This window comes from Helicoverpa armigera, chromosome 1 (genome assembly GCF_030705265.1).
Source record: "Helicoverpa armigera isolate CAAS_96S chromosome 1, ASM3070526v1, whole genome shotgun sequence".
Lineage (NCBI taxonomy): Eukaryota > Metazoa > Arthropoda > Insecta > Lepidoptera > Noctuidae > Helicoverpa > Helicoverpa armigera.
In genome coordinates, this window is record NC_087120.1 from 8,101,025 (window position 1) to 8,115,492 (window position 14,468).

The 14,468-nt window shown below is 35.3% G+C and overlaps 1 protein-coding gene across 2 annotated transcripts in view; it reads right to left on the reverse strand.

Moving 5' to 3' along the window:
- LOC110378876 (UNC93-like protein) overlaps positions 1 to 10,015 on the reverse strand; it is a 73,633-nt gene extending 63,618 nt beyond the window's left edge. For both annotated transcript variants that reach the window (XM_049837947.2, XM_049837939.2), the window contains exon 1: positions 9,760 to 10,015. The gene's annotated coding sequence lies outside the window, so the exon portion shown is untranslated. The remainder of the gene's footprint in view (positions 1 to 9,759) is intronic.
- Positions 10,016 to 14,468: the final 4,453 nt, after the last annotated feature.

The window sequence follows — 14,468 nt, forward strand, 5'->3', positions numbered from 1 at the left end:
GGTAATCTTGCTCGCCTCGGCGTGCGGCGACAATCATGCCTTGATGAATTCACGAACAATCACCGTTTTTATACGAGAACATGGAATATTTGCATAGAAACATTGTTTATTATAGATTCACAACTTGTAGTTTTAGATAAGCCTACAAACGGAAAATTCGTGTCTTGAAAGTTGAATAGAGTTAGATCTGGTCTGGTACTTCATTGAATAAACCGATTTTGGATTTTATTTTTAATAGTTTTGCACTTGTTTTTACACCAAAGCCTTGTAACGTTTGCGTCCTTAAATATGATTGATCTAAATTGATACGACTACCACAACCGCGGTCTTTACGTATCACTGCTAAATTCTTATCAAACTACCAAACTGATGATTAAGGGCTCCCAATGAATGATATGACGTTGGTAAAATCCGAATCATCTAAATAAAGCAAAATATTTCCATCTAAGAATCCGCTCCGACGTTCCTAATAATACTTCCTCATTGAATCACCCAAGGAAGTGGAACGGAATGATTGTAAAAAAACCACAATTAATAGCTCCGAGCAGATAAGCGAGCAATTAACAAACCAGACAGAAGCAGTTTGATTGTAACATGGACTATACGCAGCACAGATATTGTGCACGAGCTAAATCTTTACAACATATCCTCCATTATAATCCTGAAACACCTTTTCGATCAATTTGTATTACTTACATCATTTACCAAAAAATATCTTCACGCCCGAGCCCCGAGCCCGAGCTCGCCCGTATTATACCATAAGTGGTGAAATTTGGCTTTGCTTCATTTAGTAGCTCTTAATTGTTAAGGCAAAACAGTGGCAATATAATCTGTTTCTACATAACTGCGATAACACACAGCCTAAGACCATTGACATAAATACTGTTAACGCATAAACTTTATGCGTATCGTGACGGCCTAACTCAGCCGTCTGAAAAGGCTCGCCGCAACCGCGCAAATCTGTACGTATTAAACTAGCGTCTGTGTGTTATTAATAAACAAGGAATGGTCAAGTATTCATGACAATAAGCCGTGGGAATGCATCGGGTATTGCTGGCTTATCGCTCTGTTAAAGACATTTAACTCGGCGAGGTTCTATTGTCGAGTTATTAGTTATTTATGGCGAAGACAACAAATATCCCGTTTATGTACAAACTAATTGCGGTGGGGACTAAGTATTCAAGATATCAAATCCTAGTACAAGTACAGTGATAAAACTTGATTGACAAAATGAAATAAAATTCATTAAGCAGCCTTGAAGTACTTTATTTCAGCACCATAAAATGCTGAAACCTTGCCAATTGTGGCTATTGGCTGGCTGGGTGTCCTCAAAATCGGTTGCGAGCTACTTATATGAGCATTTAGTGTAATAGTTGTCACACACAGAGGTAGCGTGAACATTTTAGCGAACGGACAATATGTATAGTCACGCGTAACTGTGTTATTGAAAATGTTCTAAGTAAAACAACGTACAATCAGTGCCGCTTGTACACTTAAATTACTTTTTCAAAACCATAAAGGTAGCCATGTTGACCGTACAATGAGTTGCTTCAAGACAGTTTCGGAGACGGACGCTAGGAACATTTGTTAGTGTATTGTATCAGATCAACGGCCGCCAATATTTAAAGGATAAAACAGTTTCACTAGAATTAAGAGAATAGTTCACTGGTAGTGATTTTCCTAACAGCCGTTCTCAACTTTCCTGTGCAAGGAATCTTTGCTAGAACAGCGAGTGTTTTCTAATGGAGTTTTCGATATCAATGTTCTTTTTGTTTTCTAAAGCAATATGGTATAGGTGCCTATTACCTACCCCTTAAAACCGCAAAATTTAACAAGAACGAATATTTATAATTTGTTGTGACAGGTAAAGTAAGCAAAATAAGGAAAATGCTGAAGTTATTGAGATTACCTATAGCAGAATGTCGCGAAGTGTTATATTCATATGGCATACAAGTTTGTAGTGGGCCATTCATGTATGTAATAAAAGTAGACATATAGTCGCTTCAATAAAAGTACATGAACTGTTTTATTCATGATTTTCCGTGATGATATGAACGGTTGTATCCCAGTGTGTCTACAGGATTTGATGACTCATTTGAACATCAATCATTCGATGGTTTATTTTGTATTCGATTTCGATTCGATTATTTTCCTTGAATTAAGATCACACAATGATTGTAATTCAACCGGGAGAGTAGAGAATTTTATAGAGAGTTAATAAGTAAATATTTTTCTTTCCTTCATTCACAACAAAAAAATTTTATAATCTATTTTCTCCAGTTTACAAACTTGTCTTTCCTTGCTAAGCCTTGAAAGGAAACGTTTTATGAGGAAAATAATTGAAGTGTTTGCATCGCTGACTGATTCATCGTTATACATATCAATATTATAATGTTTTTTTTATGATTATAGACAATGACGTGGGAAATAATTAAACGAAGTGGGGATTATCCACACGAGAATTGATTAAACGTCAAAAATGCGACGAAGTTGTCAAAAATTTCGTTATTATGACATCTAAAGAATTTTATTTATTTGCGCATTCATGTCTATGTGATTATGTTAATAAGTCCTATTGTTATACCAAACAGGAATTATTTTAATAGTCTCAATTTTTGTAATATTTAATAGTTGGCGTGTCATTAAAACGATATTTTTCTTTACTAAATGCCTAATTAAAATTACTCTTAATTAACTTTAAAAATGCATGAGCCATAGTTGACTAGCCTCATTGATCCAAGTGGCCAAATCGGCTGTTTAAACAGTGCAACAAAATTACATGAGCTTCTCCGTGAAGGCGTACTATATACCCGTAAAAAGTATATAATGTTCAATTTCCAAATATTGGTCAAAAAATAAGAATCAAATTGGAGAGAAGATAAAAGAACTTCACTTAAGGCCAGCTAAACAATTGACAATCGATGGCCAGAGAACAGTCTCATGTTTATCGGAGCTACAGCTGCACCAAACTCGCAACCTTCCAGTAAATGGTTATTGCATCTACAGCTACAAGGATCCACGAACATTTAGTAAAATTTACAGTATCAAAAGTACACAGAGTACATAACATATACACGGCGCAAGAGACGCACATGCCTTAGCAACAGCCTTGTAGATCGATTTAGATAAAATATCAAACCAAATAAAAGGTTTTGCACTCTAAATAAAATATAACGATTACCTATTATTAGCTAGTCGCATACCGTCAGTAAAACCTTAGACTTATTTTACCAATCTTAACTGCGCTCATCTGTCCACAAATGTACATTTTACTAATGAACCAGAGATAAGGGCTCCATCTTAATGGCCGTTGGAATCGAACCTGTTCCTATCTCTCACTATTCATTAACATAACTGTCTCAGCACTAAAGTGTTATCGCATAATTAGTATTAGGAGCGTAAAATATTTAAAAGGGTTCCGTATAGAGAATATTATTTGTCACCGTTTATATGCTAACGAAGAAAGCAAACAGGTCGCACATGTTTTACAAGTTTAGAAAAATCTGGGACGATGCAGCTTTGTAGTAGGTATCTGCTGTCTCTATACCATTGGGTGACTCACAGCGTTTGTTTATGTTTACAGGTGGACACTACAACAATTCTTTAATTGGACATTTCACTATTTATGCACGTGTGCTAAATATTGCACCTTGACCCAATCGTGGCAGCCACATGACCCCGCGAGGTCCAAGAAATGCAGGTACGAGATGCGCCGAAGGTTGCAATAAAAAAACAAGTTGTTATTGCAAATATGTATGTGCAATATTTGTAGTGACAAGTCCCTTTTAAGAAAAAATGCCCTAGAGATCCTGTATGCGTTAACAGACGATGTATATCACAAAACATATCAGCATGTTATAGCCTGAACCAGGATGTGTCAAACATATGTGTATTAGACGGGTTCCAGGCTACAAAAGTAGGTTGGACACCTTCAAATAAGAAGCATGACTTCAGACTTCTTTGGTATAAAAACTTTATTAAGTTTAGGCATAATCATCTACTTTGCATAAGCTGTGCTTTGGCATTTGTCCTGTTGTGATTTAAATGGCATTAGGTAAATGGCACCAAAGCATATTTTCTCAGAAGTGTCACGATAAATATTACTAGCTTAAAAAATTTCATTAAAAAAGGTTTTTAATCGATGAGTTGTTTATTACTTACTTGTTTTTGGGATTTTATTAATCTTACACGGATAAAAAAGTTCAAACATAACAAAAACATTTTACAGCTTATTTCGAAACTAGGTCTAAGATTGCTTTGTCGATAGACTTCAACTCATTTGCGTGAATGATAAATTACAAGATATGTGCAATTGGGTCACACGGGCAAAAGTTTTGCCGACAAGTTTTTCGTCTCTAACCTAAGTTAACCTAGAAACGCTGATCACGATGCTTGCTAACAGGATACTGTCTAAAGATACCCTAACGGTTCTTCGCGGCGCCACTCACTCATACGCAAGAAAAAACACAGCCTAATGATTCGACTCGAACGAGGTCCTGTTACTAAACTCGTATATTTTTCTTAAAAATGCACCACACACCCCATACAAGCTAAAATTTTGTGCTTAAAAAGCAAAAACATCACTTCACTTTTATTTTTTCACATTTGGGAACCGGTACCTGACGCAACCTCCGGTAAAATAAATAATTTGCTCGTTATTTCCATGTTTAAAATTTACAATAACGTATGATATGCTTGTTGCATTATTTTTTGTTGTTTCAGCATTAATTCTAAGATGTAATACATTATAAACACCTACGTGAAGAATGTCTCCAAGAAAGCACGTTTTCTACAACATGTTTAATTTTATTCATTTTTCCACGGTATGCAGGTTTTCTGCGTACACTTACTTAGTTACGGCTTAATGGGTCAGTAATGCATTGCTTGTTTATTTTTAATAATATAAACGAAAGCCTTGAATGAGTGTCCGAGTGCATTTGCCTACATTGCCAAATCGGCATACGGCCGACGCACTCAAATAACCAGTTCCTTCGCTTATCTCGGCATCCAGTATCCACATTCGAGACCGGTTCCAGCCAATAGACGTGTTCTTAAAATCAAAATAACCTGGAAATCATTCAGTTATGCTGAACTCAAAAAATAAACGTGCGCGCACTTGCAACTATAACCCCTGTACGGTGTAACCTGTCAGTCACATTCATCCGACGAATGTATGTCGTGTCAGTTACTATAACAGTTTTACTGTATTGAAAAATATAAATTGTATGTTGAATATAAATTGGTGCAATCATTAAAGGTAAAAAGGTATATACCTACATCAAGATAACAATTAAGTGATGGATATCGGATATGCATGAGAAACGTCACAAAATTGATTTTCATTACTTAATTTGACAGAACCACTTCGCCTAGAATTTTCTCAAGAAATACACAATTAGGAACTGTAAGAGACTCATGTAGGTTTAAATTACATGCACAAGTGTCGCCAATACCGTCACTAATCGACCAATATAATCACCAAAACGTGATGTTTTCATTTCTTTTAATGACTTCGCTTTGTCAATTTAAATTGGGAACGTAATAAAACACGTTTTACGCAGATTATTTTACACATTTTTTACTGTTATCATTGGGGACTCTAAAATTATACTTATTTATTAAAAAAAGGTTTATTAATAGTTGAATGAGCATTTAATTAATGTAGGGTGTCATGAAACTAATTGGACATATTTTTCAAGTCTAAAAACTGTAGAAAGCTTGTTTTGAAATTTACTTTAACGTAGAACGTTTAAATACTGTCTTGACCCGACTCTAAAACTTATTTACAAAAATCACAACTAGGAAATAGAAACCACACACAACTGGCCATTTTAACACATCAAACGATTGGATTGATATAGATTTTACGTGTTTCAGAAAAACACATATAAAAGTGAAAATGGCTTTGTTTAACTCAGAGTTCGTCATGAACTATGGAACGTGAAATATGCACCGATAAATTAAATCGAGGCTAAGTAAGTAAAACTCGAGCGTATCAATCAATCATTAATGAAAAAGGAGCGACTAGGTAAGTACTTGGTTATTTAAAAATATCCAATAGCTTCCAGGAAAAACAATTATTTTTTTGGAAATGTTTTCAAAATAGTAGGTGCATGATAAAATGCCTCCAATGTGTTGGGAAATAGATACGCGTAGATAATTCTCCCAATTCGCACATCGTGACCTAAGCTATTCTAGCTAAATTCTGTCACGTTCTGCTGACCGAGAGCTCTGATAAACCTTCACAAACACCCCAAGTAGCTTACTCTTATATATATGGACCACACTTACTGCTCAAAAACATTTACCTACTAGATAACAAAGCTCCAATTACCAACTAGGGACTCTACGAACGAACTATCTCTAGACAGTTGCATTTGTTCTTTGTCCCTTTGGAGCTACCTCACACTGCAATCTTTTAGTCGGCCGATAGTTTGCTTGGGCTCTTAAATCAGTATGAATGGTACATCTAAGAGCCCTGCCTCATTAGGACGCCAATGGCGACGTCGCCGGCTACGTATCCAAGCAGTTAGTATTGAAATGTATGGAACCTAACTCACTTGGCGACGGTTTGGCAACGTCGCCAAATTGGAGGCGTGGCCACGAGCTACAGTTCCCTACGTGGCTTCTGGCTACCGTGGCAGCTTGGCGATGTGGCCACAGTTGCCACTATAATGTACACGGTAAAGCGCACCTCCCTCACACAGTCGCCAATGTGGTCGCCAATCAGCGTGCGATTTCTTCAGAGGCGACGTAAACAATTGACTCTCGAGACGCCATGGCCACTCAACTTGGCGACATTAGGATGCCAGAAGTAGACAGACCTGTGCCGCTGGCGACGTCGCCAGTGCTTCCTAGTGAGGCAGGGCTCTAAAAGATCAGGTATTTAGCCGGTATCAGTAAGGCCGAAAAATTGGAATCAAAATTTTCTTTCAAAAATAATCGTGCAAATCTAAGATAAATGGATTAGATCTTGGACAGCATTACACTGACTATTGCAAGCTCTTGAACATAAATGTTCTTGTATCACAAATATAGCCACAGGAAGTTATAAAAATCTAGTCGGAAAGGAAATCAAACAGTCTATTCCAAAATCCGAACAGGAAAAAGTTCTAGATTCAAAAAATTATAAGTATCTACTATTTTATCGCTTTCATCGTCCAGCGAATCGAAATTAAGTTTAGTGTTATTTACTCAGAACTAAATCTCTTACGGATTATGTAACACTTCGACCACCTCTATGTTTCTTCACAACATCAAAGTAACCAACTGCGACTAGATGAAACTAGTTATATCCAGTTAATTTGAAATAACGACGCATTATTTTAAACGTTTTTCGTCCGCACTAAATCCACGGCCCGCTGTGATGTTTATATATAAAACGTTTAATTGGCTAGATAATAATCGCTTAAGTAACTTCAATGTCTTGGATCCGAGGATTTCTTGCAATAGATTAATGTCATCGTTAAAATGGTTGTCATACAACGTGACATTGTAGGTTCTTCCCGGAGTAAAAACATAATATTATTAAATATTTTAATTTCGCAAAATAGAAATAAAAAATTCTATCAAATCGTTTACCATAAAATTTATAGAAATCAGTAAGTACGAAAATTTTCAAAATGAAATCGCTTCTATGATATTTTCATATTAATAATATTGGAAATTGTTTTGCTCTAGTTAAGACATCGATAAGTATTTAAGTTACCATGTAATTACTTTTACCTTTACGACGTTGCAAGCGATAAAGTCCTGGCCTTGCTGGAATGATAGTCTGAGTTCAATTTATTTGCTAAATTTTAATAACGCCTGATAGTATTGGAGAAATGCCTTCAAACATTCAAGTTGATTCTTAGCGGTTTCGAAATCGCAGACAGAACGTAAACACGTCCTCAGGCAGCGTCACCGTCACCCCACTTACGACACTACCGTATATTAACATAGACCTGTATTCCGACTATTACACAAAGGACACAGAAACAGGGAATGTTTCACAATACCTTTTAATATACAAATAACAAAAAACCAAACTCATGTCCTGCACTTAACGGCTTTTGACACAGAAAAATAAACCTACCTAATACCTCAACTAACATATCTTCGTTATGATTTTCAATGTACCGAAACGAGTTTGCAGCATGTTTTTCGATTTTGACCGAATTACAAACGACCTGTCAGTGTTTCTTTTTTGTTTTTTTAAGAACTGGTCATTCGAAAAAATGTTATATTCAGGGTACCTGCCTAGAAGACAGTTAATTTATTAGAAGTGCCCAATGTTAAATTAATGTAGATAGGTACCGTGATTATAATACCTAAATAATATTTTTCATGTTATTTTAAGCAGCTGATTTCATAATTTTTATGCTACACAAATAAGTATGCTTAATGTTCTGATAAATTATAGAAAGATTTTGATGATTGGAGTTAATTTATAACTGCGATTAATACCCGGAATAATACTAGTGTACCTAGCAACATCTAGTTTTTAACGTTAATTTTTTTTTATATAAAATAAACTTATAATTTACCGTTAGAATAAATTTTAAAATATTTCTATAATTGATCTTTTAACGCTTTTGTTATAAGCAAATTGAGGTGAATCGAAAACTATGTAGGTTAATAGATAGATAACGTATAGGTATATAGTCTGCAAAGTATTTGTCCTAAATTGATTTATAATAACGTTGGTTGCAGTTTACATATTATGTTGCATTTTTGCAACTGCAGGGCATAGACTTGGGAGTTTTTCTCATTTATATTTTTAAATTTCTATAAAATGTACTATCGGCTATCAGAAATCGTAAGGATTTAAGGTCCCTCCTAGAAACAGTATCAATAAATTTTTGTTTTCAACTTTCTCTAAATACCCACGTTCTCAAAAAAATATTTAAGTGTTTTAACGCTACACCTTATCTCGTAGTCGTTAATTAATTGCTTTTTAAAACATTTTACAATAATACATTATATATTTCAAAATCTCAATTAGTTATTACAAAAGCTAAAATGTTGTGAATATTTACTTCTAGTAATATTAGTGGACATCGTTGTACCAGTCGATTATCTTTCATTACACTAATTATTTCTTAATTAATTGTGTACAAAATCAATAACTTTAGTTATACACGTATGTACACTTGATAATGCAAGTGTGGTTCGCAGACATTGTTGGTACATGTAAGTGCCTATCTAGACTATTTCAATAATATTTTGAATTACTTAACCGGCTGAATGGCAGTTCGTCATAGTTTTATTATTAATCCACAATTTAACGACTCGGTCTGGTGTTGGTGCTATTAACATAGGTTTTGTGTAGTACCTGTCGCGAGTGGATAATGCGCGAACAAAAGAACCAAACATACGCGTCGAATCGCACCACTCGTCAGTGTAACATCGACGCAACTTACAACAACAAAATACTTAAATCTAGAAAAAAGCAGATACAACATTCTTCGTGCTGTAAATACTTGAAAAACTCTACGACGGACACAGAATATTTACAAATAGAGTCAAAGCTGTTAACCTTAGCAGTACAATGTACACGAACTGCAGTCGATCGGTAATCCAAGTCGTCCGCCGAACGCCAACGCATAATCTGCGGGTGGCTTTTGCAGATCCCTAAGTGACCGCACTCCTTGCGTGGAGGTGCGGGTCTTTTGGAAAGTAAGATTTAATCAACATCATCCACTTCGGACGTGAACTCGCAAGAGCAGACAGTCGCTGTGCCTAAATAGTAAAAATCAAAAATAAAATCTGACTTACCTATTGAAAAATTTCAGAGGTCCAAACCGCTGCGGATTCCTTGTAGCTGTCTCGTGCCAAGAGAGTAGTCCGGTTTTGCATTCACGTACCGAAGCACGATCACACTGCGTGAGAGAAAGGGCGCGCAACTCGTTCACAAGTGAACACTATCGCGTGTTGAGCCTCGGCGGTGCGATGCGAGAGTGGGCGTCGCGAAAGCGTGTTGGCGTTCGCGGGTCTCAGCTTGAACTGAAGGCCGCGAGGTGCGGGGGCCACTTTATGGTAGCGCGAGCGCACCCCGCCGGCGTGCGGCGCCCGCGCAACCTGCAGCCGGCACCCGCGCGCTGCACGCTCCTGAAATTTTCATCAATCAAGCCCATAGCCCATCCTTATCCGGTAATTTTCCTCATAACATAAATAAAACTGATAAAACCTGTGGTTATCGTTAACTCAAGGTTTACAGGTGTGGCCTGAAAACATATTTTAAGCTAAACCACAAATTAATAAAATAAATAACCATCTTACTTTATTAAGTTTTGTCCATATTTGTGCCAGTACCAGTAGACACAATTTTTATTGTAATAAGTAAAAATAAATTGTATTAGGAGACGTATAATGAGTAAAAAAAGGTAATAAATTAATTTGAGTAAATCCAGAAAACAACAATCATATATACAAAACTTAATAACTAACCACAGTTAGGTATAAATAACCAGTCAAACCTAGGCTCTAAAAAGGACAATACTTTGAGGAAACTCAAGAACCATGGAATGTGTGGGTTTGGCTGCTCTCCATTGTATGGGAATGTTGCGGTTTTATGGCTACGTACCAATAAGCGTGTTCAAAACTGAAACAATATTTTTATTATATTCTATTCTATTCTTTATTGCACACATAAATACATTTGACACACTGCAAACAGAGAGATTATGTACAATGACGAGCTTAACCCAGTGTTGGGTTCTCTTCCAGCCAACCTTAGAGTGAGAGTGATTTTTTAATGCATGGACATATTTTGATGGCGACAAATTGACTTTAATCTGACATCATATGGCCATCGGCTTCTTGCGCCCTTATCCAAATGTCCTACATTGATTTACTTACTATTAGAAGTTTGACAATAGCCTATTATAGGTACCAAAAGTCAATTTCCTATCTCTTGTAAGCAAAACCATAGATGTCAGAATATTGGGAAATACCGCGCCTAAGCTCATTTTAAAATAAGGACAAATTATGTACAAATATACCTACCTACGCATGAACAGATACATGAGTGTTTACATATGTATAACAAAAAAAAAGAAAAGTTTCCCAAAGTAATTATTCCTGAATAACATCAGTGATTTATCAGTTAAGCAAGTAATTTTGAATACCAGGGAGTAGGTTGTCCCTTATGGTACCGGAACTGAGAACTAAACAACACTAACAAATTCGTTTTTTCTAAAAAAACACGAAAACGCTTAGTCAAAAAAAACTGGTAAGTTACAAAGAGTTTAATCCTATGTTACCTTATGTATAGGAGTTGTGATTCATTTATTGTGTTATTCATTAATTAAAATGTGTTAAAATACTAAGTAGGTACTCTATTAAAAGAAGAAAGAAAATAACAATTAATGAAAACAAAACGAAATAAAAACACCTCTTATTATGACGAGTTTTCAGACCACATGTTTTTCTGTAACGCAACAATAGGTTACAAGATAGCCTTTTGTAAATACTTGTAAATACTCTAGTTAATACATACATACATATTATTTTTAAACAAGTGACTCAGTTCAAGCAACTTCGGGATAACGGAAATAATTCCATCCAATATGAGTCGGTAAAATATATTATTATTGCAAAATTTTGAGCAATCAATAAAGGTAATTTGTGTCTATTACAGTAATCATAACTTGGTAGTACCTAAATATATCTTTATCATTTAATTGGTCATATTAAGTTGTTAACATTCTTACTTATACTAAATAGTACCTTTAGGTAATAAATAACAACTATTAAGTATAGCAATGTTGAAACAATGCTTCAAAGTACGTCAAACTGTTCAATGCCTTGTTATGGTCACTCTGGAGAACTTACTGAAAAAAAACAGGAAAAAATAAGAATAATATCAATTTTCTTATTTCCTTAGGCGTGAGAAGATTGCCACCCTATCATTGACTATGGTATTTGACGTCGTTGTCACAATTGGTTCTCGAAATATCTACCTACAGAATATTGTCTTCAAGAAAAGTATTCTGCTCTGCACTGTCTATGCGTTTCCACCGGCCTTTGTTTGAACTCTATTTTCCTCTAGTCTAGGTTGTAAATATAAATCATAAACATAATCGATTACTACATAATATCGATAAAACAATATATAATAAAATGCAAAGTACGGAAAACGTGTTTTCTTTATTATATCAAATACAATAATTTGTACATATGTTAAGTATTAAAGAATATCTTGTGGTTATGAGACCTTTTCTTTAGCCTATTATAAAATCCAAGCTTCCGCCAATGGTTTCACTGGCGGGAAGCTATTAGATGGAACTACACCACGCACGATGAAAAAATTGCCTTTAGAATTTCTCGATAAATAGGCTAACACTGAAATTATTCCAAAATACGGTCCAGTAGAGCCTGACAGTAGTTCAGTCGTTCAAGCAAACTCTTTAACTTTGTAATATTGTTATAAAATAAGATATTGTATTTTATGTTTTTTTTACTATTTTCCCTTTAATTACTTAATTATATTCATGGCAGGCATTCTTCTAGAAAGAAATATTGAATGTCCCTTAAGGTTCGCGTGACGTATTTTCCTCAATTCGAAGTACAACGGGCTGATACTGCTTTTGCGTGTTCTTTTTGACCTTGAGATAAACCTTCGGTTTTACTTTTTGCATCTTAAAGCTATTCGTTATCCTTCTTCCATTTATTTGCAACATTTTAAATCTATCCCGGAGATACAATTCTTTGACGGTTATAGAAAAAGGTTACTTTTGTGTAAAGGGTTTTTTGGCTAAATTTTGTTAGCTATGATACGATTTTATCTTACATCTTTTTAATTCAGTAACAATTTCTTTGGCTTGCATAATTAGGAAAACATTGTCTTACCTTTATAAAAGAAGTACATTCAAAATGAAATGATATTTCATCTCGCGTGACAACATTCATTTTCTTACACAAAAGCCTTTTAATCTCCCTCACATCGCAAATTACATATTGTACTCCATTGCTACTTCAATTAAGCTCCTATGTACACGTACACGGGGTACTATGGGCGCGATAATCAGCTGCTCTCATGACATGCGAGTACCTACACAGCGTTTAATACGTAAAAGCTACAAGAAAATAGTTGTCTTACGGTAAAGCATGTTATTATAAAAACTACAATTCACTGTTCCTAATGATATAATCATCTTCTTGACGAATGAAGAATAGGTGTCCCTCATTAGTTGTGTTCCTTGTCCCATACAATGACACAATATTATGACGAGCATATTGTTCCACAGAAATAGTATACTTACAGTAATAATAATTTGTCAAATGGCATTGTAAGACTTAGCGTTGATTCTTCAGTGAATTAAAATTATGTCTTCTATTTATATATTCACGTGTTTCTGTATGAAGATAGACACGTTTATTTATTGTATTTTTCTATTATCATCTGTTGCTAACAGCCGTTGCATTTACCTGGTAAAGGCAGCCTTCTCACAGCCGAACGGTAAAGATCCTTGGCTACTCCAGTCCATATCTCTTTAATGACAAACCATTTATTGTCCTTCAACATTTAGTTAAATCGAATCAAAGGCAAGTTCACCCGTGTTAATTTCTTTAGGTGACCCATTGAAGTTTTGCATATTTTTCTTGGACTAATTTGGCGATTTTATGGTATGGTAACTGAGATACACGTCCAAACTTATTAAATTGAATATATATTCGCCGAAACAAAGTTTATTATATTTAAAAAAAAAACAAAGTATATAATATTGATCACTCGTATCAAACACAATGAAAACTAGTGACGTACGCTTAGCCTAGATAAATTATCTGTGCCCTAATGAGTACACACAAATGGATTTTCTTTTCCTTGTCTAGTTTCTTAAGTATTCTGAATGCAACTTAAGAAAGGTCGGATTCAGGATTGACAGCTGTATTCAATGAGGCGCTGGACCATGTCAGAAATAAATTCAGACCATTAACGAATTCGCTAGAAGGAAATCTGGCTAATTTATTAATTAGTCAAGAAGCCGGTCTACTACGAGCACCTCAATTCTTATTTGATCCACAACATTAAATATGAATTCGATCACGGCAATGCTTTATGTAAAGGGTATGCAATGAAGCAATTGGTATAAATTGAAATTAAATGAGTATGAATTGTAATATAACACATTAAATTCAATCGTAACACGTTATAGTGTACTCGTTTACAGTAACTAGAAATGACACTTTAGTGCTATTCTCTGCTATTTCATTATAGGTACTATTATGGAAAATTTATGAAACAAGTAACTGCTGAGCCCAGGAAAACTGAAACCCGCGATCCTTGGGAACTACTATGCGTACCTGTACGTACCTACCTATAAAAAATAACGGATGACCATCATCGGTAAATAGACTACAAACACTGACAAACAAACTGACTTAACATGAAAAGTGTCCGAATTTTCCCCGGACACTTCTTGAAGCCCCGCCCGGACGGCCCCCAGACGGCCTCCAAACGAGGACAAATCCGGGGAAACCCG